This window comes from Puma concolor, chromosome D4, assembly GCF_028749965.1.
Source record: "Puma concolor isolate L17-30 chromosome D4, mPumCon1.1.hap2, whole genome shotgun sequence".
Lineage (NCBI taxonomy): Eukaryota > Metazoa > Chordata > Mammalia > Carnivora > Felidae > Puma > Puma concolor.
The window spans coordinates 36,537,129-36,552,982 of NC_141679.1; the positions used below are offsets into that span (position 1 = coordinate 36,537,129).

The window sequence follows — 15,854 nt, forward strand, 5'->3', positions numbered from 1 at the left end:
TAACTATAAAGTATCCATTCTGTTTTAGGTAAGAGATTCTTTGATTTCATCTTAGACACTACATTCAGTTTAATCATAAGTAGTATGTGTTTTGAATTTCCTAGCAAAAAGGAGAAGTGTCTTCAGAAGAAAGAGCTGACCTACTATCATATTTTAAAGTAAATAAGACTCAAAAATAAATAATGTAAATAAGACTGTGCCCATGATAGCTCCTGCTTACACAGCATGGATAGATTCACTAGCACAAAAAGAAAATGCAGGTGAAGAAATACAGGAACATTTTAGCAACTATCTTCAAAATGCTACTTTTTAGATGATTCTCCACAGAAAATAAACCAAAATTACACAAAAATCCAGTTATACTCTTTATCATACAGAGGTCTGGACCATTGGTTAAGTTCCCTGGGTTCTAATTTCCACCTTTCTTTCTGAAAGACTAATTATAACAATTTGTCATGGGACATCATGAGGCCTCTTCTTCCTGATTAGTGAAATTAAATGTTTTGCACTAGATTTTTTTCCTTGCTAATCCAAACAACAGTATAGATGACAAAACAACTAAACTACCTATTCTAGATTGAAGATTAAAGGAGAAGAGTGCAGGATATAATGAGAAAAAGGAAGATAATGTAAGCTATCACCAATTTTTTACAAGATGAGTAATGGGTAAGGTGGGGAATATGGATTCCTCCAATATTTATTTTCCTCTTCCTCCGTTCAGTAACAGCAACTCCCAAATTTTAGCTAGGTACATGATTTTAGTACTCAGCTATGAACTACATTTTTCAGCTTCCTGTGAAGCCGGGTATGATCATGTGACTAAATTCAATGGGATTAGAATGAAAATTCCCTTAAAGCAAAGTTATTCCCCTTGACTTCCTATCTATTTATGATATAGATCTGACACGCAGATAAGGACAATTCTCTAGGTAATAACTGAAGATGGAAGAAGTCTGAGTCCATGAATTCCTTTATGAAACACTGCTATCCCATTAGGCTATAATGGGCTATAGGACTATTAAGAAGGAAAAATAATTCTATTTCCTTTCAGAAACTTTGTTTTTGGGTCTCATGGTTATAGCAGCTTAGTTTGTAATCTAATTTGTACAATGTTGAAAGTTGTCTACTTAAAATATAATTATTTACTTTGCTACCAACTTATTTTTTGCAGGGTAGCATGTGGGTTAAAAAGGACTTTAATTTTATTTGATTTTATATCAATTAGGAATCCTGATATATGATGCAAAATGTAGGGGAAGGGCTTTAAGAATTTTCAGACTGATTATCCCTTTGAAAAAGACAAACAACCACTTACCAGGACAAATATTCCAACTTTTTTCTAAAGTTTGGTCATGAACATTTTATAATTTTCCAAACTACTCCACTTGGCATGTGGCTGTTTGGTTACTTAATCAGAAAACTCAATTCCAACATCTTACACAGACTGAAATAATTCAAGATTACTGTATTTTCAATAAAGCAGATTTCCCAATGTTATGAATTCCTCAGATCATAAATAATTCAATATACACAAAATCAACATTTTCCTAGTTAAATACATTATTTTGGATTTGTGGTCTAAAGAAGGTGTTCATGCAATATATTCAAAATAAAAATTAAAAATACTGAGATGGATGCTCTCACTGCATTACTTCCTTTCTCTTATAATATATCACTTTAAAATCTGGGGTACCTGGGGTGCCTGAGTGGCTCAGTCAGTTAAGCATCCGACTTCAGCTCAGGTCATGATCTCACAGTTCGTGAGTTCCAGCCCCACGTCAGGCTCTGGGCTGACAGCTTAGAGCCTGGAGCCCGCTTCAGATTCTGTGTCTCCCTCTGTCTACTCCTCCACTGCTTACACACTATCTCTCGCGTTGTCTCAAAAATAAATAAACATTAAAAAATTAAAAAAATAAAATAAAATCGGGGGTACCTTTCCTAAGGCAGTCAAAATTTACTAACTTAAAATCAGTAATTTTTCAAATATTTATGTAAATGATTTTCCTTTAAAAATAATGTCTATTTGGTAAATCCATAGAAAATTGATCATATGTCGGGGTGCATGGGTGGCTCAATTGGTTGGGTGTCCGACTTTGGCTCAAGTCATGATTTCACAGTCCATGAGTTCGAGCTCCATGTCAGGCTCTGTGCTGACAGTTCAGAGCCTGGAGCCTGCTTTAGATTCTGGGCCTCCCTCTCTCTCTCTCTGCCCTTCCCCTGCTCACGCTTGCTCGCTCTCTCTCTCTCTCAAAAATAAACACTAAAAAAAATTTTTAAAGAAAATTGGTCATATATTATCTAAAGATTTTTTTTTAGATTATTAGTATCAAAGCTACATTAGAACATACATACTCTTTCGCCTTTTGATCTGCAACATTCTCTTCAAGACAGGCTTCAGGTTATATGATGTATGCCCCAAACCTAGAAGGTACACCCAAATTCTTAAGATTGATGACAGTAACTACAGTAACTACATACATGCCTGACTCAACAGATGTTACAGTAGCATCTCCAGTAACAAAGAACTGGAGCTCAGCCAAGCTGTGAGCAGCAAAGCCTGTGCCTATGGGGGCTGGGCTATAGTAAGAAACCCACATAGTTCCAGTATGGTAAGCCAAAAGAGGCTGACCACTTTGGAGCTGGCAGGGGAAACACAACATAAAATTTTGCTAGAGATCATTACTTTGTATGGCAGACACTGGCTGCTGCTGGGAAGCAAAAGAAACTGATCAATTTGTTGTGCAGAAGTAATATAGTAGGTGGTTCATCTTGAGCAAACCCACAAAAAGAAAGTGGTCCCTCAAAAGTTGGCATTCTATTTACGCCATTGGCTGCAAAGAATACTCAAGATACTCTGAAATAAGATTCAAAATTAGTGTCTGAAGGACGCTTTCATATAACATTACAAAATTTGAGACAGCCTCTTCAAGAGGAAAAATGCAATTATAAATCTCCATTATCATTATCATCATTTTCATCATAAGCCATGTAAATTACTCAATTTTTAAGCTCAGTATTTATACAGCTTTATTACAGACTATGGTGGGGGGTGGAAAGAAGGCAAGGAACAAAGTTAAAAAGGCTGTTTGCAGTCTAGGTAATAAAAGTCACTCTATGTTACACCAAGATTTTTTTTTTAACATTTTACTTCTTTCAGTAAAGAATCTTTTAATGTTTTACGCATGATCAGATTTGCATTTTGAAAAGAAATCATTCGGGGGCAGAGAAAAGAACAGAGATGAGGTAGAGGTAGGGAAACAGGAAGTAACCATGTACGTAAGATTTGTTCTATGGGCTAAATGTTTGTGTCTTCCCCAAATTTGTACGTTGAAACCTATTGGATGGCAACTAGAGGTGGGAATGTTAGGAGGTGATTAGACAATGGGGGTGGAACCCTCATTCATGGTATTTGTGCTTTTATAAAGAAATGGCAAAGAAGTCCCTTGTTCCTTCCCCTATGTGATAACACAGCAAAAAGAAGATTGTAAATGAACCAGGAAAAGAACTCTCACTAGATACAAAATCTGCCACCACCTTGATCTTGGATGTTCCAGGCTCTAGAACAGTGAGAAATAAATTTCCGTTGTTTATAAACTGGGTAGTCTATGGTATTTTTGTTACAGCAGACCAAATGGATTACAACAATTTGGTAAAACAATGAAGCAAAATTATGGCCAAGGGAAAGATCTGATAATTAGCAATAATAATAATAATAATAATAATAATAATAATAATAATAATAAAAGGTGGATATGACAGAGCTTAGTCGCTGACAGGTATCATTTAACAACAGGACTCCTACAGAGCTAAATGTGGACACTGCCACAAATTTGATGAGGTAATCTAGACTTCTAAAAAATGTTATTCTCTTGAAGCTGCAAGTTTTGCTTATTTTAGCTAATTACCAGTACTTATTACATCTGTTTGCCTGTGGAGACCCAATCCAACATATCTTGCTCTACTCACATCATTGGTCCAAATTAAATGGTGTATAATGAGTATATTGTATTTCAAGAATAATCAGGACACCTGTTTAAAAACACTTTGAACCTAAAGATTATGTCTTCTTTCTTTGTAAACTGCAAAGAAATAAAGAGATATTATTGCCAATGTGTTAAAAAACATTTCCAGGCTTCTTTGTTTCTCATTCCTGATCATTATTCCTCCTATAAGCATGTCAACAACAGGAGGCCAAAACCTAGCTTCTAACAAGTAGTTTAACAGTTTAACAGTTCTGTGAAAGTCTCCAGTGGACAAGTTTGTATCATCAAACTGCCCAGGCTGCCATCTTTTCCACTCCTCAATTCTCATTTACAACCGAAAATTCACTGAATTTTCTCAGCAAGTAATCAGAACACATGAAGGAAGAAAGACCTTAGGAAGACCTTAGGGGGTTAAAAGATAATCCAATTACCCTGTTCACTAAGAGTTTTGTATCTTTCACACCTGAAAGGAAGAGGTTTCAGCCTCTTGAAACATGAGTCGTGAAACAACTTTAATTTTCTATTCTTGGTATTACATATTACTCCAAATGTAGGAAAAAAGGAATTTTTTGCCATCTTGTGGTATTAAATAAAATTATAACCTGACAAATGCATACCCAACACATAAGAAGTGTTGATTTATAAGCTGAGAAAGCAAAGCTAATGTTTTATTTTGTTTGATTTTTAAAACGTCACACAACATTTCTGATAATTTTACAGAACTTCAAAGATATTTCTCATGTCCTTTCAAAATTAGGGCACCAGATTTCCATCAATATGCATTCAGCATTTCTCATGTATTAGAAAGCCAATAAACATTTGCCAAGGATCATTGTGTTCAAGCTTTCTTCAATTTAGTTAATGTAGAGGTAACCATTTAACTTCTCCACTGTTACAATCTGAAGACTAACTCATAATTTATGTCGTAACTCATATTCCTTCTATTTATTTTTCAGTTTTTACGTAGGCAGTCATACTAAAATTTGAGAAACATGATCAATATACTAGAAAAAAAATAAGCAAATAAAAGTAGTTTACTATTACAATAAAATTAAATTTCAACAAAGTTAACACAATACCATGCCATGGTGTATAAAACACCCAGAGGCATATACAGTAAGAATTCACACAAATGAGTGTAATTAAGATGACTCTTACAGGACCAATTTTTGGCTTAGCTCTTATTACTTATTTATTTAGTGCTTATGATCAGTATCCCTTATGTTTTACTCTGCATAGTTAATTATGCCAGTGTCATTTCTATATCATGGGAAATATGTGTCAAAATACTCTGAATAATATTCACTGGCAGATAGGGCCCTCTTGACCCTGAACTTAACGCCACAGTGCATCCTAAGCTCATCTTCCCTGCTTGTGCATTTCTATTCTGCTACGCCTTTCACATAGCAGAAAGTGACTCAAACATCTTGGTTTACTCTTGAAAAGTATGGCTCTTGGCCACCAGTCACATGTGCAGCAAGGTGTGTAAAAGAGCCGCTGCAGCGTAAAATTGTGGCCAAGAAGTTACATGGGCCTGAGTGGTGGGAACCACCTCCACCAATCTACTCCTGGGAAGGGCCCTGAGGTTTGGAGGGGTACACCAGGGAAAAGAAAAATGCACATCAGGTTCTCTTTCTACCAGATCAAAAATTTCCAAGGAAGAAAAGGAATACACTGCAAAGCACTGGTGCCATGATTACCCATTGACTTTGGGAACAGCTATTTGGAGATAGTTTCCCTCAATGTATTTCATCCCTGCTTGTTTCCCCTCAAGAACATTTTCACGATATTCTATTCATCTATGTTATTTACTTATAATAATTTGTGTTTACTACATTTGACAAGAACTGTATTATACAAGCAGAACTAGCATCCCTCCCTTTTTCCACTTTTGATCTACAGAACCTATGCAACTATGGAATTCCTTTCATATACTAATGTAATTCTGGGAAAACATATAAACCAATGTGCCAAAATGTCCTTATCACAAAGTGGCTTAAAATGTGGGGTCTGCAGGCAGAGGACACAGGTGCTGCACTTGATATGCTAACTTGGGCAAGTTTACTTGGCTTCTATGTACTTTAGTTTCCTCATCTGTGAATTAAACATAATAATGGTGCCAACTTCATAGCGCTGATGTGGGAATAAACGAGTTAATGCGTGTAAAGCATTTTAAATAGTGATTGGCATACATTAAACTCAGTAAATGTTAGAAAGTATAATTACCTCCATCTGAATTTTTTTTTTCAGAGCTCACAAGAAGATACTGTGGCACCTAAGATACTGTGGCATTCTAAAAACTCAAGAGAAAAAATAAGACCCTGAGGCCATCTCTGATTAGGAAAAAGAAAAACTGCTTCCTTCTTTTAGTGCCATCATGAGAAGTGATGGACTATTTATGAAATGTGGATTGTTATATTGATGAGAGGGAGGATTGAGTTGTACAGCAAATGTACAACGTAAACAATGGCATAATCTATTTAAAAATCCTAACAGCATACACCTTTATATTCTCATGTGCCCAACAGGGTCATCCCTGTGAAACTACTACACTGGGTTCCCATTAAGGACAAAGGACATGGGCAGAAAAGGGAAACTTGGCAACAGAAACATAAATGAGAGAAGTAAGAAATAATAAGAAATAAGAGAGAAAAGAAGAAATAAGAGAGAAAAGAAGCCTTCTCTAGTGGGAACCACATGATCTCTTCTGACCTAGCCTCCAAAACTGATTGATCTCCAGGTTCAGCCTACATAAGATTTCACACTAAATCATTCTAGGATATGGCCTGCAATTCCTTTCCCTGAAAAAAGTGTGTGTATGTGTGTGTATGTGCACTATATATAACATGCATACTGTTACATATATTACAATTAGAATAATTCTTAAGATGTACTGCTTCAACAAGCCAGTAATTATCAACATGTTTTAGCAAACATGCAATTTATGTTATTAAGTCCTGGCAAGTTCCCACAATGGAAGGGGTACACAGGAAAGTAGGAAGGTTTCAAGCCCCTAAAAAACAACAGGAAGGCACACCTTCCTGAGGGGGAGGGAAATGGGACACTGAAGTGCTGAATCCAATCCCTGAGGGCACACAATTCCACCGCAAGAAAGCCCTATTGTCTTCAACCACACAGGTATAAATGATGAGGATAAGCCATGTCTTACAGAGCTAACCACATATGTATCCTAGGGGAAAACAAATGGATAGCATGTGTGACACAAAATGAACACATCCATTCAGAGGAGAAGCCACCGGACATCCTTACATGCTAAAATTACAAGCCATGGTCCATTGAAGTAAATACCATGAATAAATATTAATTAAGAACTAATTGAGTATATTATATAATGTAAAAAAACAAATGATGGGGAAATGTTTCCTCTCTTTGTGATATACATGGTCTGCCATTAAAATTTAGAAATATAAAAGAGCCTTTGAGAGTGAAAGAATATGTTATATTGGCACTGTGTTTCAAATGTTCCTGCTGAATAGTACCACCAGTGAAACCTTGTTAATGGTTTTAGAGGGAATAAAAAGGGAAGCTCTTTAAAATTAAGTCAGAAGTGTTTCAATTACTTATTCTAGAGAAATCAAAAGGTGAATTCAGGATAATTTTTTAAACTCCAAATATACGTAACAATCCAAGTAAGCTTCTAAAAATTTAAATTACACTTTTGTCTTCCTCTTTGGTTATCTGATCCAAAGTACACATTATAAGACCTTTTATGAAATAACACACACATCACAATGTACAGGCAGAATTTCTTCTCTTTTCTCTGTTCTCTTTCCTGAGGAAACCAAGGCACTTCTGTGATGCTTTGGATATAGCTGGAATAACAACCTGAGCCTTGATTGTAATTTGTATTGTAGCCTATGAATTTGGAAATATAAGGCACTGATAACACAGATTGTGAACTGCTACAGTTGGTCTGGAGATTTACTGGGGTTTCCCATGTCTTATAGATATGAGGATGGCATGGTGATATGTTTATCATGCCTACTGCTTCTTTCGAACTTTGGAGAGTGGGGCACCTGAAGAATTAGCATTGGGGTAATAGTGTTTTGAAGATGATGAAGGGTGTCAATTAATTCCATTGGAATACTGCATAGCCTGCAGGTGCTAAATAAGCAACAAGAATTCCACCCAGCTTCTATAAAAGCTGCCTCTGTCTCAGGATGACAGAGAATGCAAGGGGGGAAATGGCAAAAGAAAGCATGTACCTGGAAATTTTTAAACAGAGAGATTCTTTGGGCAATTCTATTTTCTCTATGGAAACAAAAAAAAATCTTAATAATGGGAAACATTTCATAAAATATAGGATGATCACAGTTTAGGCAGCTTTAAATTCCTAGCTTTTGAGTGTTGTACTCAACACTGCCTGGTACATAGGAGATTGACTAAATATATGGGTACCAGATACTATGTTACATCCTCCTAATTACTGATTCTGACTTGAAAATGCATGTAAGTTAGGAAACAGAAGCGAACATAACTCCTAGGAGTAGATGATATGACTATGGTACCTCAATTAATGTCTTGTCCTTGATTTCTGTAGCAAAATCAAAGGAGGAAATAATGCAGATCATGCATGAACTGATAAACTGACTTTCTTAGTGGTTCCAGATGATCTAAAGCTGTGATAACAAAAACTGAGACTATGGCAGTTTATTATGAGCCAGATTCCTTCTTAATTTGATGATCTTTTGCCCAAAAGTAAAAAGTCATATTTCTGATTTTGAAATCCATTTATGGGAAAAATAAAAAGTGAAAGAATACCACCTTCAGGGCAAGATTAACAAGTCTCTCCTTTCTCCATCCTCTCCCCTCTTCATTTTTTATTCTACTTCCAGGTAGAATTTCTGAACTGAACCATAAAGATTCTAGGTCACTGTACTGGGTCACCATTCTAGGGATACAAGCTTGTATGAGTATTTTTCCAGCTACCTAAATAAATGTCTTAGACAAGTAACCTAGACCTGTTTATTTAAAAACAGGAAGCATTCTATTTCCCTTGCTTACTTTTTTCTGCTTCTATATTCTAATTAACCTTCCTTGGAACTGGACGGGCTATGTTGTAGGCCCTTGTCCTAAGCCACCCAGCTCCGTCTAACCAAAGGAATAGGAGTATACCCTGGAATACAAATCCCATAGCACATGTGATCAGCAAATAAGCAAATAAGCAGTAAAAAGGAGTATGTGCACACAGACTTGCCTGGCTTTGACTCTCCTGTAGCCGCAGAAGGGGCCACCTTTCTAATACAAATCACACTTGAGAAATATAACTTTGGATTGTTTTTAAAAGTAAAATTCGGGGCGCCTGGGTGGCGCAGTCGGTTAGGCGTCCGACTTCAGCCAGGTCACGATCTCGCGGTCCGTGAGTTCGAGCCCCGCGTCGGGCTCTGGGTTGATGGCTCAGAGCCTGGAGCCTGTTTACGATTCTGTGTCTCCCTCTCTCTCTGCCCCTCCCCCGTTCATGCTCTGTCTCTCTCTGTCCCAAAAATAAAAAATAAAAAACGTTGAAAAAAAAAAAATTTAAAAGTAAAATTCAAAGCATTCCCAATAGTATGAATGCATTACTAGACTTGTATAGCTGATTACTAACATAATTGCATGCTTAAAAATGAATTTTTACAAAATTCACTAATTCTGTGTTGAAGTGTAATACTTTTATTGTTCCCTTTACAAAGTAAATCAAATATGCAACAAATTATAACAATGTAACCTAGTTAAAATATATACATCTCATTTGAGATTAATGATGAAAAGTTTTAAGTAACTAACCATGTCATAATCAATTTAATATTTTTTTTCCTTTCCTTTTTTAGCACCTAATGTAAGTACATATCCTGGTAAGTAAAGTCTGTAATAATGGAAAAGAATAGCAATTATGCTCCCTGCAATTCTATAACCTTAACCTTAAGAATAATGTGGTATTTAGAAAATATATGGATTTATTAAACGAAGCAAGGCCTTGGTAATATGGTACACTGTTGAACTTTCATTTGATTTAAGGCTCAGAGAGCAATTTGATATATCACACCCTAACGTACGTTATCTCTCTTTGACTATTCAATTATCACACATACGCCTCTAAAATTTTAAGTGCACCATTTTCACTCAGTTCAGTCTTGAACAGGTGTGCTTAAACACACACACACACACACACACACACACACACACACACACACGGACACGCACAGCAGCAAACACACAAAATGTAAAACAAATAAGCTCTCTATAATTAACCAGCTATATCTTGCATTCAGAAACAAATACATTTCAAATACAGCATTATTTCCCAGGCTCCAATGATTTAAAATATAAAACATTTTATAGAGCTATAGTTCCACTTGCTACCACCCATATATTTATATCAGGATGGAAAGATTCGGCACACTGATTTTCTTAGAGGGGAAAATCTTTTCAATTTCTTCAATTATATTGATGAGAGTAAAACTCAACACTTTTGATTCTACAATCACATTAAATGTTCACCTAGTAGGCAATCTTGGTTTTCTGTAAGAAAAGCAAGCCCTCAAAATTAATATTGTGTTCTTTCTCTGTGTTCATTTTCCACGAACAGAAGATTTGTCAGTATAAAATCTTTTTAGATAAATGTATCTCACATCAACAATGGAATTATTTTACTGATTGATTGTCTTGAAAATTTACTAACAGGTATATAAATTATTGTCTATGTGTTTATTTGTCAATGAATCATCTTAGCTACTACTGCTTTGTGATGTAAAACCTCTCTGTGAACTTGGGAAATGCATGTCAACTTTATAGTTTTTAACTTCTGAAGCTTTTAGTTTTCTCTTTTAAATACAGGGGCTGAAATAAATTTTTATATGGTAGCTTCAGCTGTGACAGTCTATAAGATATATTTTACGTGGAAAAAAAAAGGAGTTTACTTAAATTGTGCATATATATCTAAACATGACACTGTAAAATAAAATATATAGAGAAACTGAGAGGAGAAAAAAGGAAGTCAAAAGACTCTAAACAGCTTCTTTTATTTTCATGTTCTCATACCGCTTTGGTATTAAATAGAGTAACAAATCCGAATATATTTACTTATACATTTTTCAATAGCAAGAGGTAAGGATGGTTTAGAGGGATTTTAATCCACCCCTTCCTTCCATCATCTCCATCCTCCTCCTCCAAATAAGCATTTAATCCCATAGCAACAGGATCTAGTCACCTCCAACATGGCTTGGGAACAATTTCCTTAGCTCTTCTCCAAACAGGACAGCTACCACACTCCTGTATGGGATCTCGAGGTGCCACAGTGTAATCTAACAATTTGCTAAATGCTACTATTAATTAATTATTTTACTAATTATATTACCTTGTTCCATGAGATTTTGGAATTTAAATTATCTCAAATTGTAGGTCAATTTCTCTACCGGACAGAGGAGAAAATCCAGGTACAGAGAGTTCAAGTTACCTCCCTGGGATCACACTGCTAATTACAGATGAGAGGAAATCCCAAAAGCTTTGATTCTACCATCACATTAAGTGTTCACCTAGTAGGCAATGTTCATTTTTTGGTCCTTCATTCATTTTCTTTTATTCAACATATTTTTAAAGAGTTTGAAAAGACATATGGTGAGTTAAAGTTAACTTCCACATTGATTCTACCAGTGGAAATTCATTTATTCTTTATGGATGCCAAATTGCTTTTGAACAGCCTGATGAAAACCCAGTGAACTGACAGTAGTGATAAAAAAAATTGCACAAATATACAAAGGAGATAAATTCAAAGGCACTCAACTGGATACAAAATCCTACTCATCCAATTTTCACTAAAACTCTTAAATTAGAATTATCAAATATATATTATCACATCATTTGCATTGTTAACGTGTATTAAATTCAGTTTAAGTGTAACTCCAAAAAATACTACTGAAATTAAGTTATTTTCTCCAAACAGAGGAATCTTAAAATAGAGTTATTTGTTATTGTAAATGTAGAGATAGAGACATATTGATATATTCAATTAGACAGTTTTGAAAATCATTTTTTTTTTAGAAATTTCTAAAAAGAGAAAACATTGGGTACGTAAATTTAAAATGTGTACTATGCAGTTCAGGTCACCTGTTCTCAAATCACCACATAAAATCCATCCATTTCCCACCTTCACCTATAATCCAGTCTTAGAAATGCAAAAATATTGAAAGTTAATCAACGATACATCTTCAACTGCAAAACAATTTACACCAGTGGTAACCATAACAATTGTCATGTACACTATTAGCCATTTCCAAGAGTATCTAGCTAATAATTTTATATAATCAGCAATATCTTAACTTTTCTCTTACACTTAATAGTACTAAAGAAAAATGTCCTTTGCACTTGAAGTTTGCATCCGCACCCAACTAGTAATAGACAGGAGAGAAAGAATGTCATTCCATAGTGGAAAAGCAAAATTTTTAATAGTCCAGCCTTTTGGTATTCCATCCAATTAACAATATTTTACTTTCTAAATTAAATGTTTTAAGGAAACGGCAATCATATCCAAAGGGTTCTATAAAATATAAGATCATGTGATCCACACATCATCTTTAGGTCATACAGTTATAGGACTAGACCTATAAATTCTATGTTAATATCAAAAGAAAAGAAAAGTATGTTTGCCTTTACCAACTGCAACTGTAAGCAAATACAGGTATACAGCACTTTATTAGAACTCCTTTAGTAAGCACACGTTAGAGGAATTAATCATTCATTCCCTGCAGACTGCTTATGTATTTCATAGGGCCATTATCTGATCTGAATAACAAGAACAATTGCATAATAAAACACATTACTGCTGACATTTGCAACTTTCTTTTTTCAACTTTAAAGTTGCAACCACCTCTGTATTACACAGACAGCTGGTGGCAAAAACAAAACAAAACAAACAAAAAACAACCTGACAATTTAATCACCCCATCCAGTTTTGACTTCTTTTTTTGAAAGTGATCAAATATAGTATGTGCAAGTTTAACGAGAAATGGTTTTAATTCAGGCTATCTTCCTTAGCACTATAACATAATTATAACACATGCAGGATAATGTTCATGTTAATTGTACATCTTTGCTTTCAGCAATTTGAACAGGATCAACAATTCTGTCCTGTCTTTTCTACATTTTCTGTGGAAAATGAGTCCTATAGTAATATATGGAATAATATATTTGAACCACTCTTAAAATTGGCTACTTCAGTATAATCTTCCCTTTTATTTTTCAATAATTGTTTTTTTTTTCAAATATTAGATATCCTTTCAGATATTTGAGGTCACAAGTAAGTAGAGGTCATATGCTCTCCCAATCTGATCAACCAAGGGTTTCATTTTAAATTATTTAAATTCATTTTAAACCAATCTCAGAAATGGCAGCTGAGAACAGCAATACCTCTAAGAAAACCCATTTGGATACACAATAAAGTAATATATGAGAAACAATGACATATCTTTCCCAAATGATTCCCATATATTATAACTTCATTACAATAAATTCATCAACTGTCCTACTGTTATTTCATTATGCAAAAAACTTATGTCCCAAGATATTCAGAGCTTTTGACATTGAATATCCATGACAACTCTAAAACATCTTTCCCTCTTTTGAACCATTGCATGTTAGTTTACTCTTAATTCTGTTTAAGTCAATGCCAAGTGAATATTGCCACTTTTATATATTCATTCGAGTAAATATAAACATAACATTTTTTTTCACTTTACCATTATTGGCAATTAAATATAAGAGGGCCCTTAGATATTATTTGATGGTAAGGTGTTCTGTTGGAAAAAAAAATGCGTGAGATAAGTGGCTTTAATTTTCAGTCTGGTTCATAACTCTTAAAGACATCTGATTTTAAAAGTGTGCTTTACACTGAGGAAAAAAATTGAAAGTTAAAGATAAAACAAACTTTTTAAATCCCTATTCTACACTAGTCAGTATGAATGTTATTATGTCAGAGAAGTTTGACTTTGTTAAAAATCTGCTCTGTTGTATCTAAATTGCAATTCCTACTGTATCTACTGTATATGTAACAATGCAAGAAGAATTAGATTCCCAGTCCATTTGGCAGTAATAAAGGGAAAAATGCTGAAATGTTATTGATTCTCTCCCTCTTGTGCAAAACAAACTGACTCAACTATATTTTTCCTGACATAACACAAAGGTTTTATTTAGATATTACAAAATATTGGCAAGTATTAGACTGTATATCTTCATTTCTTTTTAAATATACCATTAACCCCTTCACAGAGACAGGAAGGGTGTCCTACTTGTTTTTACAGAAATGCTGCAGCTACTGACATGGTGATGTTAGCCCCAAGAGGAATACTGCCTGCAAAAGTTTTTGATGCAGAGATATTCAGCCCTAGGAGACACCTTAAGCCTGTCACTGGCTGCTGAGCCTCTGTCACAGTTTATAACCTGCTGTGTCAAAGTCACAGCCTCAGCTCCTGCCTTCTCCAAAGCATTTTTCACATTCCCTCTCCAAATTAATTTCATCCAAATTCTCCTAACTAGCCTAGTTCCCAGGGTTTTCTTCCACATCTCATCTACCTACAAGCATTAGAAACCTCAACAGGATTTTCTCCTGGTCTTTCACACCATCTTTGTTAACTTTCCCTTGACCCAATTCTTGGCAAGCTGTCTCCAGAACCAAAGATAAAGCAAGCAACCAGGTGAAGTCACAGGAGGAGGGGAGTTGGTGTGGATTAAGGCTGATGTGGAAGGCAGCAAGACAAGTGAACCAGCAGGCTGAAATTCTCCAGCTTTTTCGAGGTAAGCATCCTTAAATCTTAGAACCAACCAATGTTTCACCAAGCGAGGTTTCCAACAACCCTTGAACAATAAACGTTTAAAAATCACATCCCCAGGAAGGTTCCCCACGCTGAAGTCTTCTCAAGGCTCTTTCAAAAAATAAATAAGTAAATAAATAAATAAATAAATAGCTTAGCAAACCACTCCTCAATTAAGAACTACTCAAGTTATATAAGGCAACTTCTTCCTCGGTAAAACGAACTGTCCACACCATTTGAAGGGAGAGCATTCAGCATACGCCTCACTTTGGAGAAAAGAAACACAGAAGCACAGTTTACTTACTAAAGCAGCCGCTCCAGTCCTCCTTGGAAACCCTGAGGAGTCTTCTCTTTTCTTTCCTACCAGTCAAATAAAGAATTGTCTTCCTATTCCACACAGGCCCGGAATAAACTGCAAGAAAGGACAGCACGCGCACAGCAGCCCGTCGGGCTTTGGCTTGGGTAGGGTGCTTCGGGTGCTGTCTGTTTCAAAAGTGGGATCTTCTTTTCCGGAGGGAGGGGGCAACGGCCGAAGAAAATAAAGGGCGCTCCGAAAGCTAGCTTGGGTCCTGCAAATTATTCGGAAGGCAAAGTACCTGCACTCTCCCCGCCGAGGCTGCCTGTCAGCGGCGCGCGAGGGGAGGAGGCTGAGGAGGAGGAGGAGCGGCGGGAGGGCTCGGGCTGGGAGGGGAGCGCGCGCGGGCTGGCTGGGGGGGAGGAGGCCGCTGGGCGGGCGGCCGAGCAGCCGCCGAGACCGCGAGGAGGCGAGCGGCCGTCAGGGCGAGGCGCTGCCCCACGCGCTCGGGCCGCCGGCTGCGGGCGCGGGCGCGGCGGGGCGGGGAGCAGAGGCTGCGAGCATCTCCCGGCCGCTCCCGCACTCGCTCGCTGGCTCGCGCTCCCCCTTCCTCGCGCTCGCACACACAGGCACACACCCCACGTCTCCAGCAGCAGCCGCTCGGCCGCACGCACTCACCTGCATTTCCTTAACGAGCCACTTGATGGCTGCCAGCGGCGCTGGCCCGGCTCCGGCTCCGGCGGGCGGGAGCCGGGGCGGGGAGGACGTGGC

General features: G+C 36.7%; 1 protein-coding gene across 1 annotated transcript in view; it reads right to left on the minus strand.

The window, feature by feature from the left end:
* PTPRD (protein tyrosine phosphatase receptor type D) overlaps positions 1-15,465 on the minus strand; it is a 2,237,777-nt gene extending 2,222,312 nt beyond the window's left edge. The window contains exon 1 of the mRNA XM_086685253.1: positions 15,093-15,465. The gene's annotated coding sequence lies outside the window, so the exon portion shown is untranslated. The remainder of the gene's footprint in view (positions 1-15,092) is intronic.
* Between the last annotated feature and the right edge of the window lie 389 nt (positions 15,466-15,854).